Source organism: Brachyhypopomus gauderio, chromosome 2 (genome assembly GCF_052324685.1).
Source record: "Brachyhypopomus gauderio isolate BG-103 chromosome 2, BGAUD_0.2, whole genome shotgun sequence".
NCBI lineage: Eukaryota > Metazoa > Chordata > Actinopteri > Gymnotiformes > Hypopomidae > Brachyhypopomus > Brachyhypopomus gauderio.
In genome coordinates this window covers 787,501-810,391 of record NC_135212.1, presented here as the reverse complement: position 1 = coordinate 810,391, position 22,891 = coordinate 787,501, and the positions used below count along the sequence as shown (strand labels likewise).

The 22,891-nt window shown below is 43.0% G+C and overlaps 2 long non-coding RNA genes across 2 annotated transcripts; one reads left to right on the top strand and one right to left on the bottom strand.

Moving 5' to 3' along the window:
- Window positions 1-7,533: 7,533 nt before the first annotated feature.
- Window positions 7,534-9,861, bottom strand: LOC143482899 (uncharacterized). The gene is made up of 3 exons (XR_013122326.1): window positions 9,730-9,861; window positions 8,251-8,397; window positions 7,534-7,672 (listed from the first exon to the last, which is right to left on the bottom strand). It is a non-coding gene; the product is annotated as an uncharacterized LOC143482899 (long non-coding RNA).
- LOC143482905 (uncharacterized) lies at window positions 8,386-19,171 on the top strand. Its single transcript, XR_013122327.1, has 2 exons — window positions 8,386-17,594; window positions 17,972-19,171. It is a non-coding gene; the product is annotated as an uncharacterized LOC143482905 (long non-coding RNA).
- Window positions 19,172-22,891: the final 3,720 nt, after the last annotated feature.

Genomic DNA, 22,891 nt, shown 5'->3' with positions numbered 1-22,891 from the left:
ATCTTGATTTGGATGTTGACTCTCCCCCTGTGCAGCGCAGTCTGGGTTTAAACTGGGACCTGACAAAGGACACGTTCACCTTCCAGGTCGCGATCACCACAAAGCCATACACACGCAGAGGTGTGCTCGCCACGGTGAATAGTTTGTTCGATCCACTTGGACTGGTGGCACCAATCTCAATACAAGGAAAGTTCCTGCTGAGAGAACTCACCCACAATACGGACGAGCCCCTGCCACCTGAAAGGGAAAAAGAGTGGATGACTTGGAGGGGATCACTACAAGAACTTGACCACTTTGAGACTCCACGTTGCTATACAAGCACCTCTGTAGCCAATGCTCAGCGTGTGGAGCTGCACGTTTTTTCAGATGCTTCAGTGAGGGCCATTGCTGCAGTAGCCTACTTGAAGGTAGTAGATGACAATGGCATTAACCATGTGGGGTTCATTATGGGGAAAGCCAAGCTTGCTCCTCTGTCAGTTCATACTGTCCCACGACTAGAGCTCGGAGCTGCTGTCCTAGCAGTAGAGATTGCAGAGCTAGTGTCTAGAGAGCTGAATGTCAAGTTGGATGACACAAGATTTTATACAGACAGCAAAGTTGTGCTTGGGTACATTCATAATGTGGCCCGCAGGTTCTATGTGTATGTCAGTAACAGAGTGGAACGCATTAGAAGGTTCTCAAGCCCTGAACAATGGCGATATGTACCCACAACCCAGAATTCAGCAGACGTAGCAACCAGGTCAATACCTGCAGCATCACTCTCAAAAACCAACTGGCTCACTGGGCCAAAATTCCTTCTACTTTCCACAGAAGACGATTCTGCAAAAGCAGACTATGAGCTTGTTAACGCAGATTTGGATGTGGAAGTTCGATCTCAGCTCACGGTGTGCAGCGACTCAAACCTGGGCTCTCAGCGATTTGAAAGGAGCTCATGTAGATTTGTGCCATTGCCACAAGTTTAGAGTGGCAATGGCATTTAAGAGGGACTTCCATGTAGGAAGTCCCTCTTAAATGCCATTGCCACTCTAATTCACATAGTTGAAACCATAAAAACCACGACTACAAAACAGAACGCAGAATGTAGAGGTTGGCATCAGTGTTTGAAAGCCCACTCTCCGGCCAGCCTGTCAAAAGCAAAACAGGTTATCATAAGGTGCATCCAAGGTGAAGTGTACTGCACTGAGGTAGCTTGTCTGAAGCAAGGGAGAGAAATCCCGAACAGTAGTCCACTAAGAAAGCTGGATCCTGTCCTCGATGGTGATGGTCTTTTGAGAGTTGGAGGCAGGCTGCATCAATCGTCTCTCTCTGAAGAGGAGAAACACCCTCTCATCATTCCTGGTTACAGTCACGTTGGTACTCTGCTCATCCGCTACTACCATGAAAGAGTGAAACATCAAGGACGGGTGTTCACAGAGGGAGCCTTAAGATCAGCTGGGATTTGGATTGTTGGGGTCAAGAGATGCATTGCAAAACAGCTGTACAATTGTGTCCCATGCAAGAAGCTCCGAGGTAGGACAGCTGAGCAAAAAATGTCTGACCTTCCCTCAGACCGCCTGAGTACAGAGCCGCCCTTCACCAATGTAGGTGTTGATGTATTCGGTCCTTGGAGTGTCTCCACTCGACGAACACGTGGAGGTGCTGCAAACAGCAAAAGATGGGCAGTTATCTTTACATGCCTCAGTGTGCGTGCTGTTCATATAGAGCTCATAGAGGCCATGGATACATCGAGCTTCATAAATGCTCTACGCCGATTTCTTGCCATCAGAGGTCCCGTGAAACTGATCCGCTCGGACTGTGGCACAAATTTCAAGGGGGCCTGTAAAGAGCTAGAAGTACTCATACAAGACGGCGGAGAGCCTAATGTTTCCAAGTTCCTCAGCAAAGAAGGTTGTACATGGATTTTTAATCCTCCCCATTCCTCTCACATGGGTGGAGTGTGGGAGAGAATGATTGGGATCTCCCGGGGGATTCTGGATTCTATGCTGTCCCAAGTCCAAACTTCTCATCTTACCCATGAAGTTCTGTCTACTTTCATGGCAGAAGTATCGGCGATAATAAACAACAGGCCTTTAACGTCTATCTCAACAGATGCAAGTGCTCCATCCCTCCTGACTCCAACAATGATTCTTACTCAGAAAGTCTGTAGTTCTACCCCACCTCCTGGGTGCTTTGTTGACGCAGACCTTCATCGCCAGCAGTGGAGAAGAGTCCAACACTTGGCCAACATATTTTGGGATAGATGGAAGCGCGAGTATCTCGCTACACTACAAGGTCGTTCCAAGTGGCAGAAGAGTCATCCCAACATAAAGGAGGGAGACGTAGTACTTCTTCGTGATACTCAAGTGCACAGAAACCAGTGGCCTATGGCTTTGGTCACAAAAACCTTCCCTGGCAGCGATGGCAATGTCAGGAAGCTGGAGCTCAAGGTGTCCAGAGAAGGCGCTTTCAGGATTTTCCTTCGCCCCATCACTGAGGTGGTGTTGCTCCTGTCTCCTAAACACCACTTAGACTCTTAGGTTGTTAGTCTTCAATAGTGGCATTGTATCTAATGCCAGACGGGGAGTGTTATGGTACATGCTTTAATTTGATTTTTTGTATTATAGCACCCTCTGCTGACCACTTTATAATACTTGTTATTTGGATGTTAATTCTCTCATTGGTTGTTGAGTCACATGATTTGGTTGCATGCTCAGAACGGCATTTTCTTTCAACCTAGTAAGAGAGCCGCATGTGTCAAGTCCTCTTGTGTATCCAACTTCATCTTCCTGTGTAACCCCCTAAAGAAGCTTTGTTTGTAAGTAGATTTATTCATCTAGGCTATTACTTACTATTTGTGCTTATATTTAATTGGAACTGAAGGTATTCTGTGTGTATTTTATTTCAGTTTCACACTTAAGCAACTCTCTGTATAGAAGTACTCAGCTTTATTAAACGGACATTACTTCATGCTCCATCATCACTGAAGTTTGATGCTTTATTCAAGTCTGCTCGAGTGTTTAGCTATCTGGTGATGTGTGCCCCGCTACGCACTCAGGTGCCAGAATACCTTACAACCTTCATTGTCAAAACATACAAATTGTAGTTGAACCCTAGTTAAGGCCAGGCCAACTCCTCTGCGCATGCTCAATTTGACTCCTTAGTTGAGAACGGGGCGGGGTTTGCGATTTCTGCCAGAATTTGACTCTGGACAACTTGAAATGGATTTCACCTGCAGCAAGCAGTGACCTACGCTACTCTGAACTGAATATTAACGTCTAAATGTGTTTTGTCATTTGTCTTATATGACCCAACTTCAGTTAGCTATTCTTAGTATTGAATTTAGAGATTTATGTACATGTGAAATACATAGCAGTCAAGTTTTGTATTTAATAATACGAGACATTTCCCGTATCTGACGTAATCGCGTATCGCGTAATTTGCATAATCGGTTATTTGCATATAGCTGCAATCGAGGCTGTAGGAGAGACGAAAACATCTTTGGAGTGGCAAAAAGTGAAGAAGAAACACCCCAAATATGTTTTGAACTACAAATGTGACTAAACCCGCGAGTTTTCATTTGTTATTTTTTTAAAAGCATTCATGTGCCGCGCCAAACAGAATTCTGTCACTAGCCTCGCGAGAACTGCCACCTGCAGTAGTCTGGGTAGCAGTTCTCGCGAGGCTAGTGACAGAATTCTGTTTGGAGTGGCACATGAAGGCTTTAAAAAAATAACAATTGAAAACTGAAAATACGGGAAAATACTGGAAAAAAAAATGGGATGACGCCGGGACAGAGCGGTAAAATACGGGACTTTCCCGGCCAAAACGGAACACTTGACAAGTATGGAAATATACATTATCTGAACAAGATGAGCCCTTGCGGCTCCGGCCCTGTTATGCGTATTATGTGGTGTTTGTGTCTGTATAGTGTTATATATTATTGATTATTAGTTAAGTCACCCCGGTCCATTTTTTAGGCTGTTGGCTTGGGTTGGGCCAGACACCTCTCAATCAACTCCGCTTGGTTTCATGCCAGGGTCAGGAGGTCACACTGGGATTTGAACCCGGCACTGCGGGTCCCATAGCCCAACACCTTAACCACTGACCTACAGAAAATCCTCTTATACATAAAAAATATATATATATTGTTACGGAACAGCTCCGGACCCTTCCCTGTGGGCGTGCCGCTACGTTGTCTGCGCTATGTTGTGCTACGTTGTCTACGTTGTCCTGTGCTCGTCTTTGTCTGAGTGTCAGTACGTTAGTGTTTATGTGTTTAATGTTTTGGAGTAAAGAACACTCAATAAACTAGGGATGCACCGAAAATTCGGCCACCGAAAATTTTCGGCCGAAATGGCTTAAATTTGCATTTTCGGTTTTCGGCCGAAATACTTTCATCACCGAAACAACACGGCCGAAACAATGTGCTGTGATGACGCAAGCAAAAATCGCCTGCACGTGTTTATTTGGATAAAGCTAGCAAAAAAGTTTTCCAGTGATGGCGCCAAGGCAAAGGACATTACACCAAAAATTATGGAACTCGTTGCCTTAGACGATCAGCCGTTCTCTGTCGTAGGGATTTCGTAGGCTAATAAAGCACATTGAGCCCCGTTATGTTTTGCCGAGCAGACGACATTTCTCAGAAGCGTGTTTACCTGAGCTGTTTAATGTTGTTGCAACTCACGTCACGTTTTTATGAGAGAATTTATATTTATCTTTCAGGCCAGTCAGTTATAATTAAAGTTATGAGTTATAATTAGAGTTATGTATGCTTTCTAAAACGTTATAATGCTTTATAACATCTCTATCGTGAACGCTGAGGCGGACGTGCTGCTGAGTCTCGCCTGCGGCATTAGTGGCCACACATGTATATTTCCCAGCATCCTCCAGTCTGGCCTCCTTAATATGTAGGAGTCTACCTGCAGACTCCAGCTGTATTACAGAGAGAGAGGGGGGGGGGAGAGAAAGACAGACAGAGAGAGAAAGTAAAAGAGTGGGATAGAGAGAATGGGAGAGGGAGAGGGAATCTAAGAAATCTGCAATACATGATTGTGAAATGTTCATGCACTAACATGACTTTCACCATCATAATTGTGGATTAACTGACAACTGTATGAGGAACTAAGTGGTACTGAGTCCAGACCTTCAGCAAGCCCTGCGTGGTGTCAATAGGACGGCCATCTTTGAGCCATGTGATGCTTGGAGCTGGAACGCCATTGGCCACACACTGAAGGCTCATGGGATTGTGGAGGATTACCGAGCGTTCAGCAGGACCGGTCGATCAGATGGAGGGTGGCACTAAAACCAAGAGATATGACAAAGTTACAGCACAAAAACATCACAACAGGAATCCATTTTGATTTCTATGCACATGATTTCTATACTATGAATATTTATGATGATGATAGTTATGATAGTGATGATAGTTATGATAACAGTATATAACTGTGAACTTGTGACAAGACAGAAGACAGGTTTGCACAGTAATTCAGCATGACATCATTGCACTTACTTGTGGTGGGCGCTGAGAGCTGCTCTCTCCCAATGCTTGTATTTGGCGGCCGGCCAAATAAGACCTCGAACAATACTGTTATCATAACTATCATCACTATCATAACTATCATCATCATAACTATTCATAGTATTCACCGTATTTCGCCACGCCCACTTTCAAGTGTGTGTTTCTTCCGCCTTTGTGTTAGAACTTCCGGTCAGCTATTTTCGCATTAGTGTACACTACTACATTTTAATGATTTTTTTCATAAAATAGGCATTCTTGTCTATTTACTTCTTTATTTAATTACTTAAAATTACTAAATAAATGCAAGGAAAAGATGTGGCCACTGATTATAAAATAGTTACTTATCTGATAGCCTCACAAACACCCGACACGTTTGCTTAATCGGAGCTTCATAACCGAGCCATTTCTCGGATAAGGATGATCTGGTGTTGGTTTCCCCTCCACAAAATGATAAGAGCAGACGTATGGGTGGATGTTTTAAATTTAGCGCCTTCAGCCTTAGACGCAGGTTCTCTTCTTTGGAAGGCGGTGGATATAAGTTATAAGGTGCCCCGCAACACTCAGATCTTTTCGAGCTGTGTTCGTAACACTGTTGGTCAAGCCAAGTTTTCCTCTTCTTCCAATTATTGTGACACCCTCTAACTCAGGAGTGGCCAACCTGCGGCTCTTTGCCTGGTTTCATGCGTCTCCCCAGCCGGTCTGCTCTCACCTGCACTAACGGTGTGTGTCGTGGCCCGGTTACCTCATCAGCTCTGAGGGCGACACACTGCTACATCTTCGTGGTGCGCGGTTTGTTTACAAGCCCAGCGAGCCGATAATACTTTTAAAACCGGCGTAGTGGAAAACTGGAGACTAGCGGCATGAAGTATCTGTGATATTGTGATTGTGATTTGAGTCTCGTTGGTGAGACGCGGTTCTTCTGTCACACGTTTTGGAATAAACCACATACGAGGTGCAGCAAAGGCACCGCACACGACTGAGGGAGCTTCAAAACTACTGCCGCTGTCTGTTCTCTTCTTCCTAAAGGTGAGCGCAGGTCAGTGGCGTTGTAATGAGTGTTGATAACGGAGTTTATCCACTTTTTACCTAGAAAACAACAGTTGTGTACATAACAGAGCTCGTAGTGTGCTCCAAACGTGACAAAGTCCTGAAGCACATCACGACTTATGTTTATATCGAAGTTTGTGCTTGTTTTTTTTTTTTACTTAATACTTAATTTGTGTCCATTTTACATCCTCCCCGCTAATAATTTGGTCTCTGACGGGTTGGCCACCTCTGCTCTAACTGAACATATTATGCTAGTCATTTTGTCCCAGTCAACATGTCCATGCGGGCCCCACATGGGTTTGAAATGAGCTGGCACATGGGCCCTTTTTGGGCAACCCAGCTGGGGCCCACAAAGATTTGTCCATCGGCTCCACATGGGCCCCATGTGTGTTAGCCCATGTGGGCCAATATTGGGGTCAATGTGGGCCTCAGGTGGGCCCCGTATGAGCATTGATTCACTGGCCCTACATGGGCCCCATGTGTGTTAGCCCATGTGGGCCAATATTGGGATCAATGTGGGCCTCAGGTGGGCCCCGTATGAGCAATGATTCGCTGGCCCTACATGGGCCCCTTGTTTGTGTGGGATAATGATGGGGCCAGTGTGGGCAACAAGTAGGGCCCTTATGGTTAACTGCAGACACCCGCTTCAGCCCCATTAGGGGCCCATGTGCAAATCTTTATAGGCCCCATATGGGTTATGCAAAGGGGGCCCAAATATCAGCCCATCACTCACTAGAATGTCAGCTTGCATCACACATTTGGAGCACAATTACTATAATGCTAACTTGTGTCATCCAATGTGGGTCCCTATGGAGTCATGGAGGGCTTCAGGTGAGGTCTCTGCTGTACATACCTAATGCAATATTCAGTTGCTTTTCTTACTTTGCAAAACTGTTGTATAAGAGCACAGCACTAAAGACTGTATTATCATAAGTAATTTCAATCAGAGATGAGCTGTTTATAATAACTTACATTTAAATGACGACAAATGCTTGATCAATCCTAATAAAAATGTTTTATTGAAAACGACAACTCTAACAATTTTAACCATAAATGTCCATAAAACATATGTTAAGAGTCTTTAGAATCCTTTACTGTGTGTTGCTGAGTTGTGTAGTTTCACATCTTGTAGAGAGAGAGAGAGAGAGAGAGAAGAGGGGAGGGAGAGACAGACAACAGTATTAATTAAAGCACACAACAGTAACACTGCAGATTATCTAAACCACTTTTAGCAATGATAAACATCCTTCTCTGTGAATCTAAAACATGGTAAAGCATAAAAATCCTGTTTGTACTATTGAATTAGCACACTAGGCCTGTTTAATGGGCATGCATTTTCTGCACCACCTGGGTCCTGACCATAATACACTGTACAGAACTCTATGAAGGCTCTTGCCAGCTTCTAGTTTGCACAGTATAATAAAATCCTGACCAGTACTCCTTCAAATATACTATACAATTCACTAATTTGAGCTGCTGCAGTTACTCAAAATTTCCAAAGACACTGATGTCTAACACTTTAATCACCTCTTGGGGGAGATTTTACAAAGGCCAAGTGATGTGTTTACAAGTTAGGTGTACATAAAACATTTAAAAACTCCAATATAGGAGCTGTCAGGGTTTTGGAAAGTAAAAATGACTGATTTTCACATGCCTTCATAGTCACATTATCACAAACGTGTAACTCACTATTGATTACTTACATCTGTTCTGCGTTCCTTTTTTGAAAGTCTCTCTGCGCTCTCAGTGCACGGTTTCCATCATGGTCACGAGCATTGGTAAACCACTTTGAGACAGCTCTCTCAACATCTTTAGTTAATTCTGAAGATAAGCATTTTGTTTTAGGGCACCTACAAAACAAAATTTAAAATTCAGATAGAATAAACTGAGGCAAAAACAACCACCACATTTTACTTTACAGAGCACCAAAACGAGAAAACCGCTACCTAACTTGGACCCATTAGAAGAATGATTAGTAGCTGTTTATCCATAAGACAATACTCTTTTCTGCTATACACAAGATTGTCTATGGTAGGTTAGGACTACGATCATTTGTTTTTCCCCCTCATACTGGGATTAATACTACACAGCTCTACCTTAGAAATGCAGTCATTTGTACAGTGGTACCTCGAGATACGAGTTTAATCCGTTCCAGACCCGTGCTCGTATCTCGAACTGCTCGGTTCTGGAAGCAATTTAACAATGTAAAATATTGTAATTGGTTCCGGTCCTTAAAAAAGTCACAAAACTAGCGTAAATGTGGAAAAAAAGACATGTACTCCGGCCGAACAGACGAGTGAGTTCGGCTACACGAGTGCCTTTCTCATGCAGGTGAATAATCTCCTGCTTAGTTTCTATAGTTATCATTCTCTTCTCACTGGACTTTCCACTACTAGAGCCTTTTTTGGAGCCATAATGCAAAACAAACGTTTGTAGTATTGAAATACTGTACTGTATACACCGTACGTAGTGTTACTCGTTGCAAAGCACACGTGCGAATGGCTGTGATGACCGGTTCATGCTCGTATCTCGAACGTGCACTCGGGTGTCGAACAGAAATTTTGCTCGTCTCGGTGCTCGTATCTTGGATCGCTCGTATATAGAGCAGCTCGTATCTCGAGGTACCACTGTATTTGGTATATTTAATGCCAGGACACGACTTACTATTAACTGTAAAGGTTTATCACTTAATTAATAACTAACAGGACAATTATCTTTTCTACCAAAACGTTAAGCAAACATTCTCTAAACATAACTAGCTAGCTAGTTAACCAAGGTGACCACTTAGTTCTAGTGTTTGCTAAGATAGGTTAACTCACTATCTTAGGTTAGCTAGCCTAGCAACATCGAAATTTGCACTTATGTCTTAGCTGATCTAGGAAAATTAATTAACTAAATCTAGGTGGGTTACGTCGAAAATGTGTAAACATAGACATTTAAACACTATATTTCCCCCCACAGATTATTCCTCTTAGCCATAACAAATGAACGGCTTGCGTTCTACCTTTCAACGCTAACGGTTGTTTTAGCTATCAAGCTAGCTAATTAACGTAGCTAGGTTTGAATTAAATATAACGTCAGGCATTATATCCTCAGATATTTTTCTTTCTTTCATTGTATATTTGTTCTTTTACACATTGATAACCAAATTAGAGAAACCGGATAAAAAGTTAATTTCTTACCTCAGTGAATGATATCTCCAACGGATATAAAAATTCACTTTCAGTCAGGCCAGGCGGGAGACCGTTTAGTCTTTCGTTGGGGGCGGGCGCGCACGAGAGGAGGCGAGGCAATGGCTTATTCCATACATCTGAAGCAGGTTCATTAACTTTGTTAATATTTTGATTGAATTTAGTTATTATAACTGCTTCACAAATTAAACTATATCAACATGCAATTTATTTGTTTGTGTGCCAGAGAAATATCCAGTTCTACCATCATTTGCTTGAGCTGAGGTATAAAATCGTGTACTATGTAAAAATGTCTGTTTTGTAAATGGTATTTAAAAGTCCGTTTTTAAAATATTAGGCTGTTTTAAAAATCAGGCCCACGTGGGTCCCAACTATAACCCAACTGGGGCCGGGATTTATAACCCCAATGGGGCCCACAAATGTAACTCAACTGGGGCCCGAATAAAACCCTTAAAAAAGCCCACTCTAAGCCCATGCCCAGATAAAACCCATACTGCCCAGTTAAATCCCATGTGGGGCCCATGTGGACATGTTGGCTGGGGTGTTTGTTGTCGTTTTGCTTGTAATCGTTATCAGCGTATCCGTAGCACCAGAAGTTCTAACACAAAGTCAACCAAGATGGCCCTGCCCAGCGTTGTCATGGAAAATAGCGTGAATAGAAATCATGTGCATAGAAATCAAATTGGAAGCAACAAAAATGTCATGCATGAAATGATAATGTTGTCTTACAATGCAAAGTTACTTAAACCCAACATATCTTACACCTAAGTTAACTTAAACCTAACTTAAACCTTATATTTCAAAGCAGTAAACATAACAGCATCAAAGTCATGAGGCAGATTAAGAAGAGACTGTCAGGCCTGTCTCCCTCCTGTCGGTCATGTCTTCCGTTTGTCTTTTATTTTGAAATTCCTCATTGTGTCTGACTTCACTCCCCTGCCTTATTTTCTGCCCCTCGTTATTGCTTTCTGCTGTGTCTTGTTGAGTCCCTTGGTTGGTTAGTGTATTTAAGTCTTGTGTTTAGTCTCTTGTCTTGTCGGTTATTGTAAGTACTTCTTGCTCGTATACCTGTTGGATTCTTGGTGTTCTCTGTTTGTATATTTAGTCTGTTTGTACTCTCTGTTCTTTGATGTTCTCTTTCAGTTGTACTTCAGATTGTGGTTTTTCTAGTTATATGCTTGTTAAATGCCTTTCTTTTTCTGTAGTCATGTTCCCCCAGTTATGTTAGTGTTTGGTTCCAATGTTAGGTGTTGTTTGATGATTCTTGGTGTATGTTTTTTGTGTGCTTTGTGTATATGTATCATTAAACCTTTGTTCAGTCCGCATCTGCGTTCAGCCCTCTGTCCTAGTTGTCACAGAGACACTGTGAACAGAGAGGTTTAGGGTAGAGATGCATCCTCTCCGTTACCATAGACGACGACGTTAAAATCTCTCTCCTTTTCCCCGGTTTCGTTCGAGGCTACGCACTGGAAGAGCGCCGCGTCGGAAAGTTGAGCTCGTGGGATTACGAGGCAGCGTCCCTTAGACGTGACCCTCACGTCCTCACCGTGCCTCACTGCCTCCCCACTCTTACGCCATCTAGAGGAGAGGAGGACTCATAGCAACAGTGCAATCGTAGCAGTAATCGAACAGTGCAACTGATAATTAACTGAATAGGGCCAAATGTTTTGCTGTTTTGGCTCTGTATTAATTAAAGTGGAGAGTGTTAGCTTTCACTTAGTGGAAAACTCTACATGCTGTATGAATTTGAATATGGTTGCATTTGAAGTCTCTGGTGTGTGTGGAGGTGGGTTTCAGTGTGCATGAGAAACATTTGCTTACGTGATGGTTGGTGTAGGTGTGTTGAGGTGGGTTTGAGAGTGTGAGAAACGTTTGCTTACGTGATGGTTGGTGTAGATGTGTGTGGAGGTGGGTTTGAGAGTGCGTGAGAAACGTTTGCTCACGTGATGGTTGGGGTTGGTGTAGATGTGTGTGGAGGTGGGTTTGAGAGTGCGTGAGAAACGTTTGCTCACGTGATGGTTGGTGTAGGTGTGCCTATGGCATGGCACTCCAGTTCTAGGAGGTTGTTGATGACGACAGTGACATCTGTAATCTCATCCGCCCCATCTATAGAGGGTGGCACTGAACACACACACACACCCACACGAAACATGGAACAACAGGTCCAGTACACACCATGTCTGCTGATGTATATGGTGTAAGCAGTTCTGCGCTCTTTCTTTAGCATTATCTGTGAATCTCTGGAAGCAGTAGATCACTGAAAGCCTTTTGTTCAGCTGTAAATTGCTACGACTGCGTCCCAGGTCTCCATCTTTATAAGCACGATTCATGATTCATTGATTTATTTGTTTCAAATGGTAAAAAGAACCAAGCATTTATGTCTTCCAGACGTTCACACCTCAACATCTCCTCCATTCCTGTCGACATTTTCCTCATTTATTTGAAATCCGTTTTTAAATCAGCTCACAGGCTCACAAACCACACTTCACGTTTGATTTCCTGCGATTACACTCCACGAACTCTAAACCCAGACTGATGGCGCATGCCTGCGGGTCAGATGTATTAGCTTGCAGGTCGGTCCAGATGCAGAGTAATGGGGCCAGACTCTGAGTGTCACGCGAGGGACAGCAGGACACCAGCGCGACGCTCTGATTCAGTCAAACTGGAGAAAGATGATTCATGAACTACAAAGAGACCGTCGAGAGGGTGGACAGGCAAAATGGAGCTTAAAGAGACAGTTTGCCAGTCTGAGCCACAAATGACATCAAAGCAGTTACTGGGAACAAGGGAGAGGAGGGTTAAACTGGGGACTGTGTTGTTGCTCTCTAGTTGTAATATAAATAGCTGACAGACACACAGGCTCTGTTCCAAACAGCCTACTACATACTACTACAGCCTACTACATACTACTACAGCCTACTACATACTGATTGGGCTCCAAATCAGTATGCAGTATGTGACCAAAATTAATTTTTCCAGTACATGAAAGATCCCCAGATGACTTTGTATTTCTGCCAAATATTCCAGTAGGGGAATTACCTTCATGGTGTGCTGCATCCCATCATGCAAATGTGCCACTTTCATCATCCATTCGTAAAGAAAAAAAACATGGCGGATGCCAATGTGGAGATTACACACATACCTTCATATAAATACACTAGAAAGAAACTGTATTGTACTGAACTGTACTGCACTGTACTGCTCACCTAGCTAATAACCTTACTGTGAACCATTTGGCTAGTTAAATAATGTTAGCATAGCAGCCTCTAGATCAGGGGTTGCCAACCTTTTTGAAACTGGGAGCTACTTCTTGGATGCCAATTATTGCGGAGGGCTACCAGATTAGTACGAACGAAAAGTTGTTGGCGGGGGGGGTGACGAACGAAAGTTGCATGTGCGAGTGTCAATTGCTAAGCGGGAAGACCACTAGCAACTGCGGACAATCTATAATAGCAGCAAAAACATAAACGATGCAGCGCTTTGGTGCATGGCGCTATAGTGAGCTATTTTTAAAACAAGCCCGCGGGCGACTCATGACGTGGGTGACCCCTGGTTTATTCAATATTGACGGCAGCCTAACTTTTTGATTGACAGCTAATTGAGCAATAGAACACAAGAGGGAGTGTGTTATCGTGAATATATGTACATGCCGTTACTTGACAACGCGTCCGCGGAGTGATACAGAGAATGAGAATACCGCTGTTATCACACATATCTGCAGGGTTAGAACACTTCACACCAGTCGGATTGTGAACTAACTGTTGTATAATTGGCGAATAATTTAGTGTTAGAAGGGGAGGAACAACTGTGAATTTTGATTGGACATAAATTTAAGTAGATTTCTCGATGGGACATCCATTGGCCCTTTGGCGAGCTACTCGGAAAGGGGTGGCGAGCTACTGGTAGCTCGCGAGCGACGTGTTGGAGACCCCTGCTCTAGATATATGTTTAAAGCCTGTTAGCTACATTTCCTACCAGAGACTATTGTCAGGATTATTATTTAGATCCATAAGTATTTTGATCCATGTTTACAAATAAAGGCCATCATGTATTTTTTATTTGTTATATTCATCTTTTTTCAAAGTGTCTGTGTTGACAGGCTTGATGGCTAAATGGATCCCATTAACGTTGAATTTGAATGTTGGACAAGATAAACAGTACAACATTTCAGGACTTGAAAAGAAAATAAACAGGTGGAGCATAACAGTTGGCGTGACCCTGTGGTGTGCGTTGCTATTGTTGCATACTGGATACACCACATACTACTTTGAGGACCAGTATGCAGCATCCAGTATAAACAGTATGCAGTATGTAGTATGTAGTATGTCATTTGGAGTGTGTGTGCGCGTGTGTACATACCCAAGTCGCTGATGTCATACTTGATCTCCGACTCCCCTGCGTCACTGGTGGCGATGCAGACGTACCGTCCGGAGTCTGAGGGCCCAGCGTTGAAGATATGGATCTTGCGTCCCTGCTCGAGGACTTGCAGGCTCTCTCCTGCCTTCACTGGAGAACCATCCTTCAACCATGTGAGGGAGGGGATGGGGTTGCCTCCTGCCTCACACTCCAGTGTCAGGGCATTACCCACAACCACCTTCTTCTCTACAAGGATGTCTGAAACTCCGGCTATAGATGGAGGAACTGGAGAAGAATAACGACTCTTGGTATATGTTGCCATAGCATATTTACACAGGACTCTAGAGTGCGACCAATTTGACGATGACTAAATTAAAGGACATTTTCGTCAACGAATAAAAACCAGACGAAAATATTGGCCAGCGATGACATTCAATCAGACCTGATTTAGTTTAGTGAAAGGTAGGGATAAGTTAAGAAGAGATCCAACCGTAACTACTTTAGCGTACACGGAAAGGCGGGACAAACCGGGTAACCGTCCAATCAGTACTAACGTCTTCACATCGCTCAGAACCCGTTAGGACCAAACCAGCCTGTGAACTGTGGTCACTCATGAAATTCAACTCAAAGTTAACTCGACAATGTCAGCAGGGAGAAAGATAAGAGGCGATATATGGACACATTTCTCCTTTGACTTTGAGAAAACCCATGTGTAAACCATGTGGGACAACGACGTCGGGAAAAATATGACAAATGAAACAACATCTGTGGGCTATGGCATTGCTGTTTTTACGGAACCCAGTTTTATATAGAATGTAATATGTATTGTTCATAACAAACTCCATGTTTTCAGGTAGAGCGGGCCTACTTGTCATCAATGTTTTGTTATTGTTATGCTCAATAACTATAAGTTCAGGGGGGTGTTCCAAGAAGCGGGTTAAGCGAGAAAACCCGGGTAAGTTAACTCAGAGTTCACGGAAACTCGAGGTTTTCCGTTCCAGAAACCGAGCTTAGAGAGAACCGGAGTCAGTTACTATAGCAACTTATGCTCTGAAGCTAACCTGCTCGCTGGCAGGTTAACTTGGACCTGACCCAGAGTTACAAACACGTCATCATGACGTATCCTTTCCTCGAAGATCATGTGGATATTGAAACTCAGTTTATTCGCTGAGTTCTTCGTCGGGAACGCCTTATAAAACCCCGAATAGACATAGGCCTACTATCATTTTCGGATTATTTTTTTAATGAACGTTATCGTTTTCAGCACAATCCATTACTCACATCAATAACTTTATTATTATAATAACATTTCAAATATTACACATCGCGGATCAGCCCTAAATTCTCTCCAGATTGTTATATATCGGTCTTCGTTTTTTGCTAGTGGAAGTTTTCTGCGGAATCTGTCAGCAAAGCTATTGTATGTCGGTCTGTCCGAAAACTATGTCCGGCATTAAAATGACTAGTGCCCGGTTTTGTGGTGTTTCCTGGGCTTAAGCCAGTTATGGACATCAAAGAGGAATTCCACAGCATCATTGGTTTGTCTTTAATTCACACGGACAATAAAGAAATTAAGCAAAGGAGAGGCAATATATAATGAACTTCATTCCATTTACATATTAAGGATTTCCTAGAGTGATTGGCTGTATTGATGGAACCTACATATGCTACCTATTCCAGCACCATTAGAACATGAAAATTCATCCATAGCATTAATGTACAGGTACTAACCTTTATAATCCTTAATGAATACTTATCTTTAATGGTAACAAAAATAACGTAGCTATTGTAACTGACCGTTCTTCCCTTCAAGATCATATGTGATGGTTCCCACCTCGTCACAAATGTTGAAGCCAGATGGCCAGGATCCGTGTATGATTCCACATTGTACAACAAATCTGAACAGAGTAGGCCTGCGGTAGTTTTGCTAGTTGTTCACATGCAGTGTAATAGTTAAATAATTGCAAACCCTAGTGTGATTATAGGACATGACGGCCTCCTTCATGGAGACAGAGGGTATCCCTGCCTGTCCTATAGGCCTACCTTATGACTCCCTATTCAGATCCTGCACCTGGACCACAGTCCCGCTACAATCAGGCCCACAGCAAAACCAGGGCAAGAATTTAAATGACCCTAGGAATCCTCGAGGCCAGGTTCCAGTGCCTGAAGGGGCTCAGAGTAACCCCTGATAGGGCGGGCCACATAAAAATGGCATATGTGGTATTACACAACATTGCAACCATCCAGGAAGAGCGACAGCCTACCATCTCTGACATGCCCACAGACGAGGAACGTTACATGCATGTGGGTGACAACAGAGATGGTGGAGTTGTCAGAGACTCCATCTGCAATCACTGCTTTCCACATTAAATCATGCACCACCACCCACCCCACCATCCACCCTGTAACCTTTTAATATACATTACAGTCAAATTCACTGTTATGTTTCATTATTTCATTTTTCCTGTAAATAAATATATTTTATAATATATTTTAAGAATAAGATATAGTTATGTACAGCCATACCACTTTGTACAATATTCTTATACTTCATTTTTATCTGATGCCATGTGTGTTTCACACCACTCAGATTAGACCTGGAATTAGTAAGTGTTCAAAAAAAAATATTTAAAAACTCAATACAGTATTATAAAGGTGGAGAAAATAATAATATAATCGCACCCTTCTGCTAAATATAAAAATATCATTTTCACTCACGCATTAACTCTGTTGGCAATTTTTTGACATGCTGACTGCCTTTCTCTAGCAGCTACCGCAGTATTACATTTACGTTTAATAATATCTAAATATTCTGCATACGCAGTCATTAATACTTCAAGCTACAGTGGTGTGAAATACGATGTTCGGCTGATTTTCGCGTTTAAGTCCATGATAAATCCTATTTATCTGCGTTCCATTAAGAATGCCTTTCATAGTTACGCGTGAACGCGCTTCTGTCTGGGTCAACCTACTCAGAGTTGAGCGACCCTGATTACTTTAACTCCGATCCGCCGTTTTGGAACCGAAAACTCTGTATGTCAGATCGGGGTAAGACAACTCCGAGTTCAGGGTTAAGTTTAGAGTTTGTTAAACCCGCTTCTTGGAATACCCCCCAGGTCAATAAAGTTGTTTGGAAATCTGTTTTTGTATATACAAACGATAATATTTTGTAACTGGTTAATAAATTTCACTTTGTGCAAGTGTATATAATGACTATTTATATTTTAATTAACTAAATTCTAGGGGTGTGACGAGATCTCCGTGTCTCGTGATCTCGCGAGACTCAACTCCGCGAGATTTCTCGTCATGTTAAAAATCTGTCTCGCGAGATTTGATGACGTCACAATGACGTGGGAAAATACAGGTATTACTATTGAAGATGCCCCGCCACTTTCAAATCGTTTGTTTGGCATCATTTTGGGAACCCGGCGGAAATGATAAATGGCAAGAGAGTGACTGATAAGACACTACATATGCAAACATTGTATGAAAATAATGCCGTACACCGCGACTAATACGAGCAGGATGCAGAGACATTTACAGCTGCACGTACCACAGCTCAGTACTCAAATCAACACATCTCACTTGAACAGAGGTAGCAGGGACAGAACGGCGCTTTGGCAAGTTGAGACAGTAAAGGATATCGGGAGCAGTGTGGGGATGCTAATATTCTTAAAAATGAACATGGCAGTGTAGTTGCAGCAAATTTAGTGACATACTTGGTCAGGCTCAGTTTGCACTATTTGCACTCTGTATTGACAGAGAAGAACTTTTTGTTTTGTACATAATACAGTGAGTCCCCGCTTAACGACGGGTCTGGATAACAACGGACCGGAGTTACCACGACTTTTAATTTAATTTTGTGCGGTGCGCGCAGGAGCAGTGGAGTGTTGTGTAGTGTAGTGGAGTGTTGTGTACGATAAGCCCATCTCGGTAACGCGATCGCTCTTTCTCACGCTGTACGCACGAGAACATTGTTAGTTTTTTCTATACTGTATTTACGATCAAAGCATATCTAAATATAGGGTCACGCTTATCGAAGAAAACCCCATTACACCTGGCACTGTAGCCAAAAACCTAGGCGTCATACTCAACTCTGACCTATCATTTGATAAATACATAGATAATAGTACTAGGATAGCTTTTCTACATCTCCGTAACATTGCTAAATTAAGAAATGCATTATCACAGGATGATGCGGAAAAATTGGTGCACGCCTTTGTTAGCTCTAGATTAAACTACTGCAATGCACTACTGTCAGGATGTTCAAATAGGAATCTAAATAAACTTCAAATAGTTCAAAATGCCGCAGCCAGGGTTCTGACCAGAACTAGAAAATTTCAGCATATCAGTCCAGTCCTATCAGCCCTGCATTGGCTCCCAATTAAATTCCGTATTGACTTTAAAATTCTTTTATTAACTTATAAAGCATTGCACGAGCTTGCTCCTGAGTACCTTCAGGAACTTATTTCCTATTACGAACCCCCACGGCCACTAAGATCACAGGGTGCTGGTCTTTTATTAGTTCCAAAAATTAACAAGGTAACAGCAGGGGGAAGAGCCTTTTCTTGTAAGGCCCCCCAGCTTTGGAATAATCTTCCTAAATGCGTCCGGGACTCCGACACAGTCACAATCTTTAAGTCTAGGTTGAAAACCCACTTATTTAGTTTAGCGTTTGATAATTAATATCCCCCCTTAGATAAAAGTACAGATCCAGGGGTTCATAGACGAAGGGTTTTATGGTAGACTGGGGCGCTGGTGCTGTCGTCCTGTCACTGCTCGTGGTCACTCAAGTTTGTTGACAGTGCCCCCAAGCCTATGTTACCTTCTGGTTCTGCCTTTTTAGCTAGGCTGTAATAATTTAACTAAATGCCGGAGTTGCTGCCACACTCCGGAAATGTTTATAATTTTACCTGTCCTGTATATGTCCTCATACAGAGCTAATTTTCCCTGTTTCATTTCTCCACATGGCTGCCCGCCTGCTTGAGGAATAATGAGATGAGGAGACCAGCAATCCATCCTGGGCCAGCCACCTCCTGCCTAACCGGATGCATACATCATGATGGACATTATTACATCTTTTTCCTTTTCTTTCTCTTCTTTCTGTCTAAATTGTTGTTGTTGTCATGGTGACCGGTGTCGGCCAGAGGAGGATGGGTTCCCCCCCTGAGTCTTGGTTCCTCTCAAGGTTTCTTCCTCATGCAAAAAACTAGGGAGTTTTTCCTTGCCACTGTCGCCTTTGGCTTGCTCACTGGGGGCTAGGACTCGGCACTTGTAAAGCTGCTTTGTGACAACAACTGTTGTAAAAAGCGCTATATAAATAAAATTTGATTGATTGATTGATTGCTTTACAACGGACTTTTCAGTCTCTTACATAATGCATGTTAAGAGTTATAATAAAACATTTCAAAATGCATGTTTAAAGTTAAATAAAATTTAAATAAAAGTCTGTTGTCCAGTCACATAATTTGTAATTTTAGTGTTCTTAAAATCTCGTCTCGTCTCGAATCTCATGAACCCAGTCTCGTGTCTCGTCTCGTGAGCTGAGTGTCTCGTCACACCCCTACTAAATTCTAATGATAATTAGTCGACTAAAACTAAAAACAACTCCAATTACTAACTTATGACTAAAACTAAATTACATTTTAGTCAAAAGACTAAAAATCAAAAATTGCTGTCAAAATTAACACTGCTCCCGTCTGCCTTTCACCAGCAGGCAGCAGCACACAGATCAGATGAGGCAGAGATGATAATCAAGTTTAACATTGCCTACAATATTGCAAAAGAAGAACTTCCCTTCACTAAATTCAAGTCAGAAAAAATTCTTCAGAAGAAAAATGGCTGGAACGTAAACCCGACGTACAGCAATGATGTCGTGTGCAACAAATTGTCAATATTGTCTATATGGACAGCAATAAATAAGTGAAACCGGTAAAACTGCGGTGTTAAATGTGATGCAGTCGAAAAATTTGGGTGCACCTAACTTTTGTGCTGGTGCACCTAAGAAAAAAAGTTAGGCGCACCAGTGCAACCAGTGCAAAAAGTTAGTCTAGAGCCCTGTTACATATAATTATATATTATATTTACATATAATTAGTTGAGCTAAAAGATTTTTTACCTACATCTTTCTTAAATGGTTTAACTAATCATGTTTTGAGTCCTCTGGAGAGATTGTCAAGAGAACATTTGAGCGTCTTTTTAAGACCAGCAGGGAGGAACTGAATCTAGTTAGAAGAACAAAGATGTGGAGAGAGAGAAACAGAGAGACAGAAACAGACAGAGTGTTCTGATGGTCAGGCAGGACCTCTGATATGTGGAGGGTTAACCAGCATGTGGTGTGTCCAGTGCAGCTGGGTGATGAGGCCGCTGCTGTGAGCATCAAGCGCCCGCCTCTCTAGGGGTGTGGCCCAAGGTTGCAGGGCCACGCCCCCACTCCTATCACACTGCCCTTGGGATCCCACACACACCTGCAGGCTGCACAAACACACCGACCACGGCAGAGGTCTCAGTGTTGGGGAGGGGCTGTGTAAGGAACACAGACGTGTGGGGTTTAACGTAGCGGAGTGTTACGTGTTCGTGAGCTTCACACTTCCAGCGTGATGAGGTCATCGGGGTGTCTTGGGTGTGTGTGTGTGTGTGTGTATCAAGCACAAGTCTCATAATAATGTCTGAACGACCCCCTCCGCAACATTGCCATATTAAGAAATGCATTATCACAGGATGAAAAAAGCGCTGTATAAATAAAATTTGATTGATTGATTGATTGACTATTAGCTGCCTAGATACATAATTCTCTGTGATCAGCCTCAGCATACAAATATAAATATAGTTATATAAACATATATTAAGCACATCAGCAAGTCTGTATTCTGAATGACATTCTTACCTAGAAGTTCAGCAACCCACCCCAGGCTCCGTACCTCAAAGCCCACTTTACTTCAGGCTCCATACCTCAAAGCTCACGTGACCCCAGTTCCATAGCTCGAAGCCCACGTGACCCCAGGCTCCGTAGCTTAAAGCCCACGTGGCTTCATCTCCTTACATCCAAGCCCACGAGACCTCATCTTCCTGACAAAGTCCAAGTGGCTAATGAGGACATTCGTGTCCAGCACTACAAGGTGCTCTTCACCTGCAGAGTTAAACCACAAATAAACAAACATGTATCATCAGCTGACAGCAGGAACCTCTGGAAACGTGCCATGCACATTCATTTGCTCAGCGGTGACATTACTAAATGATGTGTTAGCGCCCTCCTCTGGTGGGTCCACGTCCTTGCAAGTAAGCTCCACCAGCAGCATCTGCAAAAACAACATAAAACAGTGAAACACACACAGACGCATCAAATTCTCCCACAACAGTCACCTCTTGGTCATTGTCTAAAGCACCTGTGGTCTCAGTAGAAGCTCCTTTACAAACCGCCTGGAAAAGAAAACACTCCTGATGCTCAGAAGTTAGAGTGATCATACTTTTAAGAGTGATCATACTTTTAAGAATGAGCTACTGGATGTTTTGCCCAGAGCTACAAGCACATTGGCTAATCCTATCAAAGGTTCTAAAGGTCACCTTAAGACTACATGAACAGTATGTGTTAGATCTAAGCTTCAGCTTACGTTTATTCACGCATGTTTGTAGTCTTCAGATGATAAAGAGAAATGTTTTCGTTTGAACTGGGAAAATGCCCTTCAGACAAAGCCTAAACCTATTGGTAATGACACATTTAGACACATACAGTCAAAGGCTCAACCCTCAGGAACATCATGAGAAGAAAGCTTGCTCAGCCTTACACGTTCCGTCCGTGGAGACGCACTTGTGCTGGGGAGGCTTCTCTCTCTGGCCGCCCCAGCCAGGCTTGAAGGACACAGGACGCAGACGGAGAGGCTGCCGTCACATGACCACGGGGAGCACGCTTCCCAGCAGCGCCAGACACATCATCACCCTCCACCGTATATCTCCATGCCTTTGTGGCACTTTGCCCTCTTTCTTCTGTGCTTTGCTGCTGGCTGTATGGGCACACAAAGGGTTTAGCGTGTGTCTGACAGGAGAGTAAAACTGTTCACTGATCAGTGAGTGAATTGTCAGGGTTGGACCCAGGCGCGTTCCTCCGGTCGCCACAAGGAGGAGCCCGCGAGCTAGACCTGGGGGCAATCAGGCGCAATAGGCTGCAGGTGTTTGCAGCCTACTTAATGCGAGCAACTTCAGCAGTCCATTGCTGAAGTTGTTTGTTGTCGTTACGCTCACAGCCCAACCCATTGTTCTCTCGCTGTTGTTCTCTTTTTTTGCGTTTTTGTTCGCCTACTTTCTAGTTTTTCTCCCTGAGTGATCTCAGTCTTTCTCTCTTTATCTGTCTTCTTCTCTACTGTTTCTCTTTTCCTTTATTTCTATGTTGGTTTGTCTGCCAGTGTTCTGGTTGACAGACCGACAGGTATCCCAGGTAGAAGTCCTAGGTCTTGTACCTAAGCTTCACGTCTCCTCCCTTGTCTCTTATTTACTCTGACACGTCGAGCTGTTCTCCGTGTGATTTTGGTTCTCCTCCGTTTCTTTCGCTGTATATACGCGTTGATCGTTATCCGCGTGTGTTTTTCTTTTGTGGTTTAGCTACCTGGTTTTGTTGCACGTCTAGATTACTCCGTAGCTTTGAGCTGCTTTTCCCTTTGGGGTTTTTTGTTTTAGTTATCCAGTTATTAAGTAATCCAAAACTACCTTCTCATCTTCTGACTCCAACAATGACATCATACCCCATCATCATTGTGGTTCCTTCTTCTCAATCTTACTGCTGATTAAGCTTCCCACTAAGCTT